This window comes from Dermacentor andersoni, chromosome 4, assembly GCF_023375885.2.
Source record: "Dermacentor andersoni chromosome 4, qqDerAnde1_hic_scaffold, whole genome shotgun sequence".
Classification (NCBI taxonomy): domain Eukaryota; kingdom Metazoa; phylum Arthropoda; class Arachnida; order Ixodida; family Ixodidae; genus Dermacentor; species Dermacentor andersoni.
In genome coordinates, this window is record NC_092817.1 from 224,446,197 (window position 1) to 224,455,808 (window position 9,612).

At 46.1% G+C, this 9,612-nt stretch overlaps 1 pseudogene; it reads right to left on the reverse strand.

The window, feature by feature from the left end:
- Positions 1 to 1,709: 1,709 nt before the first annotated feature.
- LOC126538608 (U2 spliceosomal RNA) lies at positions 1,710 to 1,889 on the reverse strand (annotated as a pseudogene).
- Positions 1,890 to 9,612: the final 7,723 nt, after the last annotated feature.

The window sequence follows — 9,612 nt, forward strand, 5'->3', positions numbered from 1 at the left end:
AGATAACCAAGTTTCAGTAATGGCAATTAGCGCAAACGAACTAGTTAGTGATGTGAGGAAATTATCGGTTGAGTCAAAGTGCTTACGAAGACTCCTCGCGTTAAAATGAATGATGGAATGTAATCCCCTTAAAAAGGAATTCACTTGATGGGGTTTCAGTAGGGAAGCCATAATTGTTATGTCAATTGGTTAAACAATGAGCTCTAGTCTATTTTGGTTAGGTCAGATTTGTCTCGAATGCGGAGAACTTTGCTGTTAGCGGTTTTCCGAGCCTTGATTTGGCAGTTGTTCATCCAAAGGAACATCCAGTTCCTTTCTTTCTTCAGAGTTAGGGCTTTCGAAAAGAGAGCCTTGTTGGATGGGGTTAGATGCTCATTTACAAAGACGGGAGCACTAAATGAGCCAGAAAATTCAATGTCACTAATACAGAGGTTGGCTTTACGCGCTTTGCTCACAAAATCAGCTTTCTTAGTTCTGGAGCAGAACCGAGCAATGATATTTTTTTTTGTCGTTAGCTCTGGTGGGTACACGATGAACAATGTCCAGATCGCTAGGCGACACGGGACAGCCAATTTTGTCTCCTACTGTTGTCATTATTGCGATGCAGTCCTCTCCTTGGGAGCAGGGAATGCCCTTGATCTCGACATTGCCGAGCCGAGAGTACTGTTCAAGCTCCTCCATCTTGCGAGTCAATGACTGGTTTTGAGATTTCAATTGTTTGTTCTCGGCAATTAGAGTTGTATTTTGGCTACGTAGTTCTACAAGTCCGTTCAAGTGCTTGGCACTTGTATCCAAGGAATCAACTTCTTTTTTTACTTCGACAACGTCAATCCCAGACTCCTTCATTCTTAGCAAGATCTTACCAAAGACTAGTTCGTGCGTGCTTTTAGCCATGTTGTTAATCTTAACTTCAAGCTCCTCAATTTTCTTTGATAGTTCTGCATTCGTTGGCATGTTATGAGTATTAAACAGAGACTCGGATATGGAAAAAAACAGAGAAAGACAGTTGATGGCAGCAGCAGCAGCAGGGGCAGGAAAAAAAAGCAATACAAGGAAAACTCAGGAATACCTGCGCAAACAGAGGAATGAGGCTTCAGATGTGGGTCATGCAATGCCGCTGCTGCCAGTGAAGAGCAGGCGTCGATGTCGGCTTGTTTACAGGGCGCGCAGCGATAGCAGCGATCTCCAGCGGTGATTTTGCCGATGCCAGCAGCAGACCACGAAGTGGCTACGCAGTCGCAGATTCACCCAGTGTGGATGATTCACCGCCGTCTAGGGAAGCGAGGCGGCGGGACGGCACCACGAAGATGTTCACCGAAGAAACAGCGGCCGACAAGGACAGCTGCAGAGGAATCAGGCTTCAGATGTGGGTCATGCAATGCCGCTGCTGCCGGTGCACCGCTGTTGCGCCTGCATTTCTCTCGCATTCCCGGTAGCGTATTCTCAGTGACCCAAGTTGGTGAGAGGTTCATTGCAGAGCGTGTGCATGTATGCAGTAGCTCTCTGAAGGGATGTACTATTTTACAGAGAAGCTGCATATGGTGTGGTGCATTGTGGTGTCGTCTCCCTCCTGTCCTTGTTCGCTTGCGCTAAATATGCTTTCCAAGTCAGTTTACCAGCACGCCCAACAAATATCAAAGCTGCATATGGCTGGCTTCTGGAAAAAGCTGCGTGCCTCTACGGAACTGTGTAGATCGAGAATTTCTGCGCATTTGTAGGCCGATCCCGAAGATAGTGCAATACCGGGCCCACCCACAGAGGAGCTGAAGCAGGCTTTTACCACTCAGCCAACTTGCAAAAATAAGTTCAATATCTTAGGCCAAAATACAGCCCGTATCAGATATTAAGCTGGTAACAACAGATACTACACTTTGACCCACGTCGGCCATGTCTGCGTTCACACCGCCCTCTCTTTGTCGGCGTTCCAAGCGCTTGCGTATCTCCATGTGTGGGCGCTCTTGTGGCAAAAGTAAAAGAAACAGATGATACCCTGAAGAATGAGGTAGGTAATGAACTATTTCATTAAAAACTTAATGTAAAGTGCAGTTCGATTGGCCGCATACACAAACTAGCAAAGAAAAACTGTCAGTCGTCCCATAATTCTTTACCTACAGGATTACAATGAAAAGCAAGAAATACTTAAGAACGCAAATACGCTTAAAGGTACCGACGTCTTTATTCAACATGATTACTCCTGTTGCATGCTCCGTCGGCGTAAACTGTTGTGGGCCAGTGCTAGGATTGATAAAGCTAACGGCAAGAAACCATATATTTTACATGACAAACTGCGATCGATGATGACACGTTTATGTGGAATGACAGGAGCAACAGGCGCGTTACAGTACCAAACGACTACCCCTCAATATTTATCAACCATTTTCAAGCCCCATGTCAGTGCATGACCGAGCCATGGTCTGCACAATCAAACCCTGCGCCTTAAATGAACGCACGAAGCATTCTTAACACAACAGTCGAACTAGAAAGCACATTATTGACATACTCTCTCCGCATCACGGTTTTAACGAAAACTTGGCTACACAAAAGTATTAGCAACACTGACATTGTTCCTCAAAACTTTAAAATATATAGAAGAGATAGGCCAACACGGGACGGAGGCGTCGCTGTCATTTTTAGCACTCACGTGACCATTACCCTTTTAGAACAAATAGATCGCCACGAAACCTTATGTCTGAAATTAAACATATTGTCACTACCATTTATTTTAGTTGCCGTCTCCCGTCCTCCTAATTCTGAAGTCGATTTTCTCACTTAAGCCTATAATATTTCTCTCAAACAATCCGAACGCCGCATTATAGTAACTGGGTATTTTAATCTACCTAACATTAATTGGTCCAAAGTAAGTTCTCCATCCTCAAGTGGTCAGGTTGTTTTCGATATGATGTTGGCATGTGATCTGCAACAAGCAGTTAGGCTGCCGACACGCGTGCACGATCACACAGCATCGATTCTTGACCTTGTGTTTCATAGTAGATGCCTTTCTGATGTATATGCATCCATTGATGATGGTCTGTCTGATCACAAATTGGTACTTCTTGCATGTCGTGGGACCAATCAAACTGAAATATTGCTGTAAAACAAGAAGTGCTTAAAACTTTTGTAGAGCTAATGATGAATCTATTCTTGACTAACTTGATATACTCTTTGATTGTTTTTCCAGTAATGATGTCAACTGCTTTTGGAATCACTTCCAGTCACACTGTGCATATTGCCTCGAACATTTTATGTAAAACAAAACTATGAAGCGGCACTCCAAAAACTCGTGGATAACTAGAGAAAGTATGCATCTAGCAAGGAAGGTTAAGTGTATGAACAAGCGCAGTTCAAAAATTTTCTTGTTCAAAAATAAAAGGAGTGTTTCTCAAAAGATAGGGTCTAGCAAACACGTCTTCTATTCAGTAAAGTTACCTCACTTCCTTAAAACTAATCCCGCAACGTTTTGGCGCCACATTAAAGCTAATAAACAAAAAACATAGGACCGCATTATTCATCATCATTATCATCATCATCATCAGCCTGGTTACGCCCACTGCACAGTAAAGACCTCTCCCATACTTCTCCAACTACCCCGGTCATGTGCTAATTGCGGCCATGTTGTCCCTGCAAACTTCTTAATCTCATCCGCCCACCTAACTTTCTGCCGCCCTCTGCTACGCTTCCCTTCCCTTGGAATCCATTCCGTAACTCTTAATGACCATCGGTTATCTTCCCTCCTCATTACATGTCCTGCCCATGCCCATTTCTTTTTCTTAATTTCAACTAAGATGTCATTACCTCGCGTTTGTTCTCTCACCCAATTTGCTCGTTTCTTATCCCTTAACGTTATACCCATAATTCTTCTTTCCATACCTCGTTGTGTCGTCCTCAATTTAAGTAGAGCCCTTATCATAAGCCTCCAGGTTTCTGCCCCGTACGTAAATACTAGTAAGACACAGCTGTTATACACTTTTCTCTTGAGGGATAATGGCAACGTGCTGTTCATGATCTGAAAATGCCTGCCAAACGACCCTAGCCCATCCTTATTCTTCTCATTATTTCAGACTCATGATTCGAGTCCGCAGTCACTACCTGACCTAAGTAGATGTATTCCCTTACCACTTCCAGTGCCTCGCTACCTGTTCTAAACTGCTGTTCTCTTCAGAGACTTCATTAAAACTTCTTTCTGGGCAAGTTGGTGCATGCTTGACATAAACATTGTAACAGCGCCAACACATGCATCCACAAAGTACCACTTGTATCAATCCCTTCCCCCTTCACTTCTGCCTTTCCCCTTATATAAGGTGTCCGTCTTCCGTCAATAAAATTTAGTTGACAACAGCGCTTGTGTCTCGTCCTTGTTACTTTGTGGATGAATGTGTTGGCGCTGTTACAATTTTTATGTCAAGCTTCCGAGACTTAAACATTTTGAGGCCCACCCTCCTGCTTCGCCTCTCCAAGTCAGTGAGCACCCATTGCAATTGGTACTCTGAGTTACTAAGCAAGGCAATGTCCTAAGCGAATCGCAAGTTACTAAGGTATTCCACATTAACTCTTATCCCAAATTCTTCCCAATCCAGGTTTCTGAATGCCTCCTCAAAACATGCTGTTATTAGCATTGGAGAGATCGTATCTCCCTGCCTGACGCCTTTCTTTATTGGGATTTTGTTGCTGTCTTTATGGAGGACTACGGTGGCTGTGGAGCCGCTATAGATATCTTTCAGTATTTTTACATACGGCTCGTCTACACCCTGGTTCCGTAATGCCTCCATGACTCCTGAGGTTTCGACAGAATCAAACGCTTTCTCGTAATCAATGAAAGCTATATATAAGGGTTGGTTATATTCTGCACATTTCTCTATCACCTCATTGATAGTGTGAATATGGTCTATTGTTGAGTAATCTTTACGAAATCCTGCCTGGTCGTTTGCTTGACAGAAGTCTAAAGAGTTCCTGATTCTATTTGCGATTACCTTAGTAAATAGTTTGTAGGCAACTGAGAATAAGCTGATGGGTCTATAATTTTTCAAGTCTGTGGCGTCCCCTTTCTTATGGATTAGGATTATATTGGCATTCTTCCAGGATTCCGGCATCGCTCGAGGTCATGAGGCATTGCGTATACAGGGTGGCCAGTTTCTCTAGAAGAATCTGCCCACCATCCTTCAACAAATGTGCTGTTACCCGATCCTCCCCAGCTGCCTTCCCCCTTTGCATAGCTCCCAAGGCTTTCTTTACTTCTTCCGGCGTTACCTGTGGGATTTCGAATTAGCCTAGACTATTCTCTCTTCCATTATCGTCGTGGGTGCTTCTGGTACTGTATAAATCTCTATAGAACACCTCAGCCACTTGAACTATCTCATCCATATTAGTAATGGTATTGGCGGTTTTGTCTCTTAACGCATACATCAGATTCTTGCCTATTCCTAGTTTCTTCTTCACTGCTTTTAGGCTTCCTCCATTTCTGAGGGCATGCTGAATTCTGTCCACATTATATTTCCTTGCGTCAGTTGTCTTAGGCTTGTTGATTGACTTGGAAAGTTCTGCCAGCTTCTATTATAGCAGTAGGGTTAGGGGCTTTCATGCATTGGCGTTTCTTGATAAGATCTTTCGTCTCCTGCGATAGCTTACTGGTATCCTGTCTAACGGAGTTACCACCGACTTCTATTGCACACTCCTTAATGATGCCCTCAAAATTGTCGTTCAATATTTCAACACTAAGGTCCTCCTCCTGAGTTAAAGCCGAAAACCTGTTCTGTAACTTGATCCGGAATTCCTCTATTTCCCTCTTACCGTTAACTCATTGATCGGCTTCTTATGTACCAGTTTCTTCCGTTCCCCCCTCAGGTCTAGGCTAATTCGAGTTCTTACCATCCTATGGTCACTGCAGCGCACCTTGCTGAGCACGTCCACATCTTGTATGATGCCAGGGTTAGCGCAGAGTACGAAGTCAATTTCATTTCTTGTCTCGCCGTTCGGGCTCCTCCACGTCCACTTTCGGCTATCCCGCTTGCGGAAGAAGGTATTCATTATCTGCATATTACTCTCTTCTGCAAAGTCTACTAATAACTCTCCTCTGCTACTCCTAGAAGCTATACCATATTCCCCCACTGACTTGTCTACAGCCTGCTTCTTGCCTACCCTGACATTGAAGTCGCCCATCAGTATAGTGTACTTTGTTGTGACTTTACCCATCGCTGATTCCACGTCTTCATGGAAGGTTTCGACTTCCTGGTCGTCATGACTGGATGCAGGGGCATAGGCCTGTTCGACCTTGAATTTGTACCTCCTATTAAGTTCCACAACAACACCTGCGAACCTCTCGTTAATGCTATAGAATTCCTGTATGTTGCCAGCTATATTCTCATTAATCAGGACTCCGACTCCTAGTTCTCGTCTCACCGCTAAGCCCCGGTAGCACAGGACGTGCCCGCTTTTTAGCACTGTATATGCTTCTTTTGGCCTCCTAACTTCACTGAGCCCTATTATATCCCACTGAGTGCCCTCTAATTCCTCCAATATCATTGCTAGACTCGCTTCACTAGATAACGTTCTAGCGTTAAACGTTGCCAGGTTCATAGTCCAATGGCGGCCTGTCCGCGTATCACTAATATGCGTATCACTCATCATTGGTATTGGTAAATCATTTATTTACCAATACAGTATCCAAGGAACACCTATTTTACTCAGGGACAGTTATATATACCTCGGCGTCACAATCACCAGCAACTTGGTCCTCCAACACTGAAAAAAACTTGTTCGTCCGCATGCACGAAATTAAGCTTGCTAAGGCATAAAGTTAAACGCTCTCCCCTTAGCACAAACCTCCTTGCACAGAACACAATGATACGGTCTTCCGAAAAGCCGGCCTCCAACTGAACTACACGAAGTGTCAATTCGGGCGCCGTCAGATTACCGTGTTGGGACACCTCGGTGAAGCATCCGGTGTCCAACCAGATTCGGAAAAAGTTCGCGCCGTACGCAGTTTTCCTGTGCCCCGTTCTGCTTCTGACGTGCGTTGCTCCGTCGACCTTTGTTCTTACTTTCACCGTTTCGTCAAAAACTTCGACGACGTTCCTCGGCCTTTGACAGAACTTCTAAAGAAGAACACTCCGTTCTCATGGGGCCCTGAGCAAGCTCAAGCGTTCACCGTTCTCATCAGGCTTCTGACCACCCCTCCCATACTTGCCCACTTTGATCCATCTCCACCGACTGAAGTCCACACTGACGCAAGCGGCCATGGCATCGGCGCTGCTCTCACCCAACAGCAGAATGGTACCGAGTGCGTGATAGCTTACGCCAGCCGCCTGCTGTCACCTGCTGAGAGAAATTACTCCATCACCGAGCGGGAGTGCTCGGCTTTAATTTGGGCTGTCGCCAAGTTCCGGCCATATTTGTACGGCCGAACGTTTTCGGCCGTTACACACCACCACGCCCTCTGCTGGCTGTCTTACCTCCGGGATCCCACAGGACGGCTTGGTCGCGGGGCGTTGCGGCGCGAGAAATTTTCATTTGTTGTCAACTATAAGTCTGCACGCCTGCAAAACGACGCTGACTGCCTCGCGCGTCACCCCATGGATCCTCCCGCTCCTGGTGCGCATGATCCGGTGACCTGCGTGATGGCTTTGACTGACATGACCGATATGCGCGCTGAACAACAACGCAACGCATCCTTACAGTCCATCATCGCTGGAGTGCAATCGGGCAGCACTGACGGCACGTGCCGCATGTTCGTGCTGGATGACGGCATCCTCTACCACCTCAATATGAACCATAGAGGACCTGAGTTGCTTCTTGTCCTTCTTCGTCATCTGCGATCCGTCGTTCTCGCGCAGAGTGGTAGAGAGCCGATCTCGGGTGTCTACCGCGCTGTGCGTCATTACGTCGAAACTTGCCAATTGTGTCAGCGCCCGAAGAAACCTCCCAATTCTCCATCCAATAGAAGATCCATCTGAACCTTTTTTTCGCATAGGCCTTGACTTGCTTGGCCCTTTTCCGACGACGACTAAAGGATGTAAGTGGATCGCCATCGCTACTGATTACGCGACACGCCACGCGATCAGAAAGGCGTAGCCGGCTAGTTGCGCAAGAGACGTCGCCGATTTTTCCCCCACGACGTCACTCTCCACCACAGTGCACCTCGACAGTTACTTACAGACCGCGGCCGCTCGTTTTTATCTCGAGCTGTCGACGACCTCCTCCGCTCTTGTGCCACTGAGTAAAAGCTGTCCACCGCCTACCACTCACAAACGAACAGTCTTACGGAACGTCTCAACCGAATAATCACAGAGACGCTGTCGATGTACATCTCCAACGATCACCGCGACTGGGATGCCACGCTGGCTTACATAACCTTCGCGTATGACATGACACAGCAGCATATTCACCCTTTTATCTCTTGTATGGTCGTGACCCCACATTGCCGTTTGACGCCATCCTCCCTTCTGTGCCACATGTTACAACTGAGTACGCTCGTGAAGTCATCGATCGAGCTCACATGGCACGTCAAGTCGTCCGATCTCGTTTATTAGCCTCGAAGCACACACAAGAACAGCGTTACGACCGCTGCCATCGCAATGTTAAGATCGCACCAGGTGCTAGGGTGCTCCTCTGGTCACCATGTCGTCGAGTTGGTCTCTCCCAGAAGCATCTCTCTCGCCGCACAGGGCCTTATGAAGTCCTACGCCATGTTAACGACGTAAATTAGCAGATTCGATGCATTCTGAAGTCAGACGCCGGTGGACGTCGTGCATGTTTCACGGATGAAGCCATAGTTTGCGCCTAATTCTTCGCCTACCATGCGCCGAGACGGCGCTTCGCCACCCGGGGCTCCTGTTACGGGAGAATGAAAGAAGAGAGAGGAAGAAGACTCTAGATATTGGCTTCTGCGTGTTGCTGGTAGTCAGTCATCTTAACTACTCTGACTCATCCTGTATATATATTGTAAATATAGTATTTCTATACTCGCACCATCCCCGTAACAATGTGAATAAGACGAAGCTCAGCAGAGCAAGATTTTAGTGAATATGAATAAGAACAAGCCCTGCAGAGTAGAATTTTCGTGAATATGAGTCAGAGCAAGCTCACCTGAGTAGAATTTTGGTGAATATGAGACGGAGCATGTTTGACTGAGCACAATTTTCGTGAATATGAGTCAGAGCAAGCTCGGCTAAGTAGAATTGGTGAATATGAGTCAGAAAATCTCGCTTGAGTATTGTTTTGGGGAATCTGACTCAAAGGAAGCTCGGCTAAGTATAAATATCGTAAATATGACACAGAGGAAGCTCGGCGGAGTATAACTTCGGCGAATGAGTCAGAGCAATCTTTCAATAGATTAGGCGCCAAAAGTGACGGCACACAAGAAGAAATACAGACAGGACAAGGCACACAGTGTCGCGCAGGAAGCGCCTTGTCCTGTCTGTATTTCTTCTTGTGTGCCGTCACTTTTGGCGCTTAATGTATTGAAAGCTATGCACCAACTAGCCCCAGAACGTGTTTTACTAAGTCAGAGCCAGCTCGGCTGAGTAGAATTGTTGTGATTATGTGAGAGCACTCTCATATGAGAAGAGATTAGGCGAATATAAGCCAGAGCAAGCTCGGGTGAGTTAAATTTAGATGAAA